Here is an 8471-nt window from a genome sequence, read left to right on the forward strand (position 1 = left end):
GTGACTTTGGGACAAATAACAATGCTTGCTTTTACCATACCTTCCCTAATGGCTCTCTGCCTTTGTGTTTGGATTTTTTAATTGGAGGAAGAGGAGGAGAGCATTGACTGCCTTTTTCTGAGGCTGTTATGTTCTAAGCCCAGAAGTATATTCTGTTCCATAAACCTCTTACTAAAATGCAATGATAAGTTTATGCTATTCATGTGTGGAGACCTTAGCAATGTAAGTAAAATTTTATATATGTATGTTTTTTCTGGAGGTGAAACATTGTTTGTCTAAGCTAGCAAAAGTCTGTAGAAGACCAGACCTTTAATGTATCAACAATGCATTTTCCTAATGTATTATAAATACCAGTCCTTGGTTCCCAGAAATAGGAAAAGCTCTGTAAGAAGGAGGTCTGCACAAATGGCCAAATAAATGTAGGGGTTTTATTATCTTTTATAAGGTAAGAGTAGGAAGATGGAATGTATTAAGGGAAAACAGATACTTGACAGACAGAAAGTGAAATGTGCATCAGGAATTCCTGTATTTCAAAAGATGTGATGAAATCCTGGTAGGAGGATAAGGCTTTCTAGGCAATGCTTGTATTATGCTTTTTTAATGCATTTTTAAAATGTCTTTTACCACAGTATTCACTTTACTAGTACTCAAATTTAATATACATTCCAGAATACCAATTGTATAAACTTGGATTTTGAACAATTATCTGTAAATAGTGCCAACTGTAGTGGGTGGATACCTGAACGACTGTACTGGCTATCTTTGCAATTTGGTGCTCATCAGAACTCAACTTGTTCTGCCTAGCTGTTGTATGCCTATTTTTCTTTCTTCTCTCCCCTTATTTAGGCAAATATTCTACACATGTATTAACTGCCCGTAATTTGCTGAAGTGCTGATCCAGTATATTTACATATTTACTGTTAACTTCAATTCAACAGCCAAATAAAGACTGTTGAAGATGTCTTGGCTCCCTCATTTGGACATTGGAATGCTAGGACATGCGTTTTATCTGCTGTCACTAAATGGCCAAAGAAGAACAATTGCAGCATTTGAAGATCTTTGCTTGCCAGCAGAATAACCAACATAGATTCAATATACTGACATGTGCCAACTGAAACCATGCACAAGTAATTAACAGTTTGTGAAACAGAGAAAAACAAATGCATAACAATTAGCAAAATAAATCTTTTGTGACTTTCAATTACTGAATACGTTCCTACTAAAATTCAATCAATGCAAACTGTCCTATTTAGCATTCCTATCCATAAGTGACATCTTCTGTTAAGCCATTTGCTTTCTTGGTTTCTTTATGTAAGATGATGTTATTCTGTAAAAAACAGGCATAACTAAAGATTATTTTTTATTGTTGTTATTTTACATTTTTAATGCTTAGACCGACCACGTGCTATTGCAGAAATAACTGGTACTTATTTTCAAGAGCTGACTTTTCCTAAGGCCTGAGGACAGGCCTTTCTCGTTGCTTCAGAAGGAGTGCAGATGATCATCGCTTGTCTGGGTGATGTCTAACACGCTTTGTCATTGAAACCTAGTCACAAGTTCAGATTTCTAATGTTACATGAAAGGTGTATCAGGTCACTATATACACCTGAATATCTGGCCATATTTATTTGTGTAGACATTAACCATTTCAGTGGCTTTTTAGTACTATTAAGTCTAAGGGTAGAAGTCTGATCCTTCCACAGGTCATAGCTTGGTATTGTTAGAGGGTTTAATACTATGACTAAATGATGGCAGTGATATGGCATATGTGAAAAGACTTTCTGGTCTTTACCTAACATCTTTCAGTGACTCAGTGGCCAACAGACTTGTCCCTTCCTCCCTTGCCAGGATAGTTGACTGATTCTGCTGTTATCCAGAGAAGAAGGAAGAGAGTAAAGAAAAAGCTTGTGATTGCCGAGTTGGCAGACAATAGCATAGCTATGGATCTGAACTGACACCCGAACTAAACCCCACCTGCTTCATGGTGATTCCAAGTGAATGTACTAACACTTCAGCTGTGAACAGGAATTCTAGCTTGCAAGGCCGTTTTTTTCATAAAGTCAGGAAGATGCAAGAGAGGCAAAAGGTTTCTGCTGAGGACCCAATAACTAGACTTCTGAGGAGAGCTTTAGGACATCCAAGATAGAGTAAGATTTAGTGGGGTTTATTCTGCACAGAAATCTTCCCTCTCACTTTGTTTTTGCTTGATTGTTTTTAAGGGAAAAATAGTGTCTCTGTAGAGTTCGATGGTCTTTACTTTCATTGAAAATATTTTTCCATCTCTCAGTTGGAATTTGCTTTGGACTTCAAAGCTTTCCCGTATGGAATGAGAAAGAAACACCACATAAGGTAGGGATGTATTATTTCTCTTTTGAAGATGGAAAAAATCATGCATAGTGACAAGCTGGAGTATCAAATGCCTTGGCTAAAGTCTCAGAGTATATCTGGCAACATCCAAAATACAAGTTAAAGTATTTTATGTTGAAAACACAAGATCTTGCTTCTAACACCATGTCATCCTTCTCACTCTTTTCTGGTGCTTTAACATGGATAATGAAAATGTGATCCTTGAAGATGGGGGTTGTTTGAACAGGCGTGCAAGAACTAATGAAGAGTGTGTATGTATGTGTGTATATATACATATATATATACACATAAATATATGTGGGAGTTCGTATCCCTCAGAAGTCATTCAAGATTTTTCCTTACTTTGCAAACATACCTATTTTATAAAACCATTATGCTAAGAGCAATTGCTGATATCTAAATGCTGTTCAGAGTGTTCAAAGTTTGCTTTTTGTTAATTCGTACTGAAAAATAATTGATCAGATATATGTTAGTGGATTTAGTTTCACTCATCAAATAACAGGTATTGGTTGTAAGTTACAACAGCTTAGCATCTGATATTCTTAACATGGCTAAAGAGGCATTATCTCCATTCTTTTCGGGTTAGTATTCGACAGCAAATTTACTTTCTATTTTAATGCAGACAAGGTGAAGGTGGGCTAACTAGCAAGATACTAGAGCCAGAAAGGAATCTTTAGAAAGTAATGGGCAAAATAATACTGGAATAATGTTAATGTGAAGGTTTTGTGCATTTCATCTCTTAGATAAACACTGGGTGAGTACCTTTCCCCACTATAGACACCCTTTCCTGTGAAGACCAGTTTCTCAGTGCCAACAGATGGGCTCTTTGCTGGCATCAGAGCAATGCCTGATGGTACCTGCTGCATGCTTGTTTGGCCTCAGAAAAATCATCTTCCTGTTGGCCTAAAGGAAGACATCTATTCCTAATTTTCATGAAGTGCAAGGTTTCTGCCCAAGTTATCCTTATTCTCCTGTGGGAAAACAATGAAAAACAGCACTGGGATAGGCTTGATTCAGTGTGTGGGGGCGACGGAGAAGCAGGAGCTTCTGTGCATCTAGGAAGCATGCATAGGGTCCATGACAGCTCAGGGAGGAATACCAGGGATCTTCAGCCATTGACACTAAGCAAAGTGTCTTTCTTGCTGTGCAAGAATGTGCTTTAAAATTGTGTTTGTCTTGTTTTCCTGATGACATACCTAACTTTATAGCAAGGATTCTGCGTTCAGCGCTGATCCATAACATCAGAGCATCACCATGTAGGAGCCTGATGGCAGAGCAAAAGCAGAGGGCAGAAATACTTCTCAGCATTAGGCTCTTGTTTATATGAGACATTCAGTTCATTAAATACTTTCAGGTGACCTATAACTTGTCCATCTGCTTCACACTTCCTCTCCTCCTGTTTCTGAGCTCAGATGGGTGTAATTTGAGCCTGGAGTCACAAGGACACAAGTGTTTTCAGGCTGTTTTGGCCTTGGCAGTGGGTGAAAGCTGCATGTTTGGTTGTGCAATAGCTTTGCTCACCAGCTTTCAGATGTCACTCTTGTTCAGCGTGAGGAAAGTGAGCCAAGATCTCCCTGACTGGGAGGGGGGTCTGGTTATCCATACAATGGCAGGCACACCTGCTTCGTGGTGTCCTGTTTCTAAACAGCAAACACTTTTTGCTGCTCTCAGGCACAGTGCAGCTTGGTGACAGAAGTACTCCAAATGCTCCTGTGATTCTTTTTCTTTGTACCATATCATGAGACGATCAATCCATGAGATGGGAGGTATGTGTTTATACTGCACCTGCTGCTCTCCTTGATGGACTGATACTGAGGCAGCATTCCACTCTCTTAACTTACTATGTGTTGCCCTTCCCTGTGCTAACAAAAAAATTCTGCCTACAGTGTCATGGGCTGCAGTCCTGCTGCCATTGGACCATTTGCCATGGTTTACTTAAATGTAGAACAACAAAGGAACAATGAAATATTATCTGCCAGCATCTCTCTATCTGTCTCCTAGAGTACTTTTGTGGATCAGTCTGAAGGGACGCTAAGATGAGACAGCCTCAGATTAGGTGCTGCTTTGTACTCTTTCAGGTTCAGGCTTTGAATTCCTCAAATTTTATGTTGGGGTTTTTTCCCTAGTAGGTTGAGCCTTTATAAATAATGAAAGTGAGAGAAACCTAAGCTGGTAAACTAATAATTGAACACTTTAGGTAATATAACATGAAAGCAGCAGTACAAGACAAGATTCCTTGTACAGCTCAATCATTAAGTGATTGTCTAGGGCAAATTGTGCAGACACAAATGTGTTTCAAATTTGGGGTTTGCTGTCAAAAGTGTCATAACAGACTATTTCAGTAGTCTGGGCCATGATTTGACATGCACTCAGTGGCACTGAGTAAATTGTTTGCAAAATATTTCATCCTCTGACAAATCCTTAAACCCATCATATGGGAAATGAGGCAATATGACCTCACCAACACTTAGTCTAGGGAAGTAGTGTGTCTCTGCAAGTCTTGTGTGCATGGAAGAAAAGGTCTCTGTGCAATTAGAAGTGAGGCTATTGCAAGGAAAGAGATTATGACACGAGAAACAGTTGTGGTCAAACACCTTCAATAGTGCCAACATGATCTCTCTGGAAACGGAGATAAAAGATGTGGTTTGATTGAAATGGTGTCTTACTCTTGCCATTTAGAGGTGCAATGCTATAGACTAGATGGGAGTGGGAACATAATTCCATATAGGTGTAGGGATTGAGTATCTGCATATGGGCACTTATATCTGCATATAGGGAAAGAAAGGAATGTAAATAAAAGACATGAGGAACTAAAACGACTGCTAGCCTTTATTTCTATTTCTGATCAATTACTGAAGGCTGTGTTACACAGAGTATTCATTTCAAGAAATACTTGCAGTTAATAGCAGTTGTTGACACAAGAGTTGTAGATATGCTATGCTATGTGTCTGTTATTCTATTACTTATAAGTTTGATAGAATAGATTATAATATTTCATTTGGAAGAGACTTACAATGCTCCTCTAGTGCAACCCCCATAGCACTTCTGGGCTGACCAAAAGTTGAAGCATATAGGAAGGGCACTGTCCAAATGCCTCTAAACCATGACAAGCCTGAGGCATCACTTACCTCTCTAGGAAGTTGTTCCAGCATTTGACCACCTCATCATAAAGACATGCCTCCTAATATCCAGTCTGACCTTACCCCAGCACAGCTTTGAACCATTTCTACTCATCACTGGGTCCCAGGGAGAAGAGATTGCCATCCTCTCCTCTTACCCTCCCCAGGAAACTGTGGAGAGCAATGAGGTCACCCCTCAGCCTCCTTTTCTCCAAACTAGACCAACCCAAAATCCTTGTGGCTCCTCATAGGACATCCTTTCCAACCCTTTCACCAGCTCTGTTGCTCTTCTCTGGATGCATTCAAGGATCTTCACATCCAGACTGTGGGGCTCAGAACTGCACACAGCACTGGAGGTGAGGCCTCACCAAGGCTGGACTCAGCAGGATAATCACCTCTTGTGCTTGGCTGGCTGAGCTGCGTTTGATGCCCCCCAGGATGGAGTTTGCCCTCCAGGCTGCCAGGGCACACTGCTGGCTTCCAGTGGGCTGCTGCTGACAGACATCCGCAGATCCCTGGCTGCAGGGCTGCTCTCCAGACCCTCCTCTCCCAGTTTACACCTGTGTCTGGCGTTACTCCATCCCAGATGCAGAATCCAGCATTTGGACTTGTTAAATTCCATCACACTGATCTTTCTCCAACATTCCAGTCTATCCAGATTCCTCCGGAAGGGATCTATACGATGTCTCTTCATGAGAAACTTCTCTGTTTTATTTCCTAGCATAGGATTAATTTTTTTTTCCTCAGTTATAGGGCAGTGTGACTACATATTAGCTGCCTTTGCTGTAAATATGAATGACTCTTCTTTGTCAGGTGCTGTGGTCTTCCTCTGGTTTTCTGCCTAACATGTACATGCCTGATGGAGCTTGAAGCCACCTAGGGAAGAGCTGTGTTTTGTGTGCTGGATAACAGGCAAGCTGTGGCACACTCTGTAACTTGTTTGCAGGGTATCCTCACACCTCATACTTGTGATGTCTGCTTCCTCTCCAAGCATTCAGCATTTCTACAAGCCCAGATACTTCATGTTTCTGTCACCTTGCCTGCAGGTACAGGCTCCAACACTCCAATCTTATATCGACTAAGACTTTCCAAAATATTCTCTGACATGGGCACTAATGAGTAGAAGTGATGATTTCATGCAGACAGGTATGCATAGTGACAATTCTACTCCATGCAGTGAGCAAAGGCTGTGGTTTGCTCACCTTAATCCTAGCACAGCATACTGAATGTCCTGGTTTCTGCCAAGGACAGTGTTAATTTTTTGCAGTGGCTAAGGGGGTGTGTCCAGACCCTGTTATTCAAAAACACCCCACATCATTGCTGGGGACAGGGGACCCTCTTGCTTCTGATAAGAAGAGCAGGGCTTCCAGTTGACAAAGTGTGGCAGGGGAAGCCGTCTGCCATTTGTTCATTGTCACCCAAAGTTCTCAGTGAGCGTATTTTCATGCGAATCATCCTCTCTTTTGTGTACTTTTGTTATTAATATTGTTGCTGTTACTGTTCTTTTTCTTATCTCATTCCTGTTTCCAGTAAATTGTTCTTATGTCAGCCCATGATCCCTGCCTTTTATGTCTCCCATTGGAGAGTGGTGGAGAGGAGAGTTTTTTTACTGATCTTTTACTGGGAGTACTAAATTGGGGAATACCATTCCTAAACCATGACACTGCTTTAGCTGAGACTGGGGAGGATACAACAGCACATCCATGAATACTATGCACATCCATTCAAAGATTACACACACACATTTTTAACAGGTGTTTCATTTATGTTCTCAGTACCTTGACCAAACTACTTGGCACAGCATCCTATACCTTTCTTCTTTCAAATTTAATTTACCCTAACTAGATTAAGTAAAGCTTCATCTCAGTAACATCATCACAGCATTGCTCAAGTTCCAATTTGGCACAGCAGAAGAAAGAAGCTCAACAAGAAGTTCCAACCTAGGAGAAATTATGCTCTGAGGTAAATGTGTTTCCAGGGGAAATAATTTTCAGCCTTAGACCCTGAATCTTAACTCACACTAAAATCCCAGAGTTCAAACAGCTCAGAAATATGATGGAAGTTTAAAATGTAAATGTGTGTTAAGAAGTTAAAGATGAGCGTGAGTTCTCAGTCTTAAGAACTTTGTAACTTCAGCTTCTGCTTTTTGGAGCTTTTTGGTATGGTTTGCTTTTTTTTTAGTCAAAGTAGTGGAGTCCATTATATAAGCTTCAGAGTATCAAAAAATGGTAAGGTGTTAAAGCAATACAAGGTAATTTTCATGTCCTGGAAAGATAAGTAAATTTAAGAACAAAGGATTTTGCTGCAATTAAAACATTCAATGCTTTGGTGCCTGCTAGCTTTGGTCTCATCACAAAAACATGTGTCTCTTTATCAATGTAAAAAGATTTTTTCTAATTTTTTTCTATTAATGTTTATGAAAAATCCTCTGAGGAAAAAGTATCAGATGAAACAGACAGACTTCAAGCTTTAGAGGATAAGCACTAAATACACATTTAGATAATTTAACATCAAAATCTCATGCATTTGTAGCCACTATTATGATTTTTAAAGTACTATATTTATGCATTTTGGAAAATTAGGATTTGCTGAACAGAAACAACAGCTGTGCAGAGTTTGGCTCTGTTTCAGGTGCATGCCTTTCTCAGGGAGACCCGGTACATTCTGCCTGGTCTTGCACTCTGAATGGATGGGTATTTCTAGACAGAAAACGAAAGGCATAAAGCTAATAACTTCCTACTGCTACCTTTTCATTAAAAGCACCAAGAATTTTGTGCTCTTACAGAACCCTCTGCAAGGATTTAAAAAGGTTTACAAGCATTACTGCATAAAGCTGCTTATGTTCATTCTGGGTTAAAGTGATGGTATAGGTATAGTGCATTCTCCACTGCTCCCCTGTAAAGGATAGAACATTGCCTATTATCACATTAGTGCATTACTCTGTATTCTGAGAGTTCTCCATTACTAAATGGCTACCTATTGCTA

This window comes from Corvus hawaiiensis, chromosome 6, assembly GCF_020740725.1.
Source record: "Corvus hawaiiensis isolate bCorHaw1 chromosome 6, bCorHaw1.pri.cur, whole genome shotgun sequence".
Lineage (NCBI taxonomy): Eukaryota > Metazoa > Chordata > Aves > Passeriformes > Corvidae > Corvus > Corvus hawaiiensis.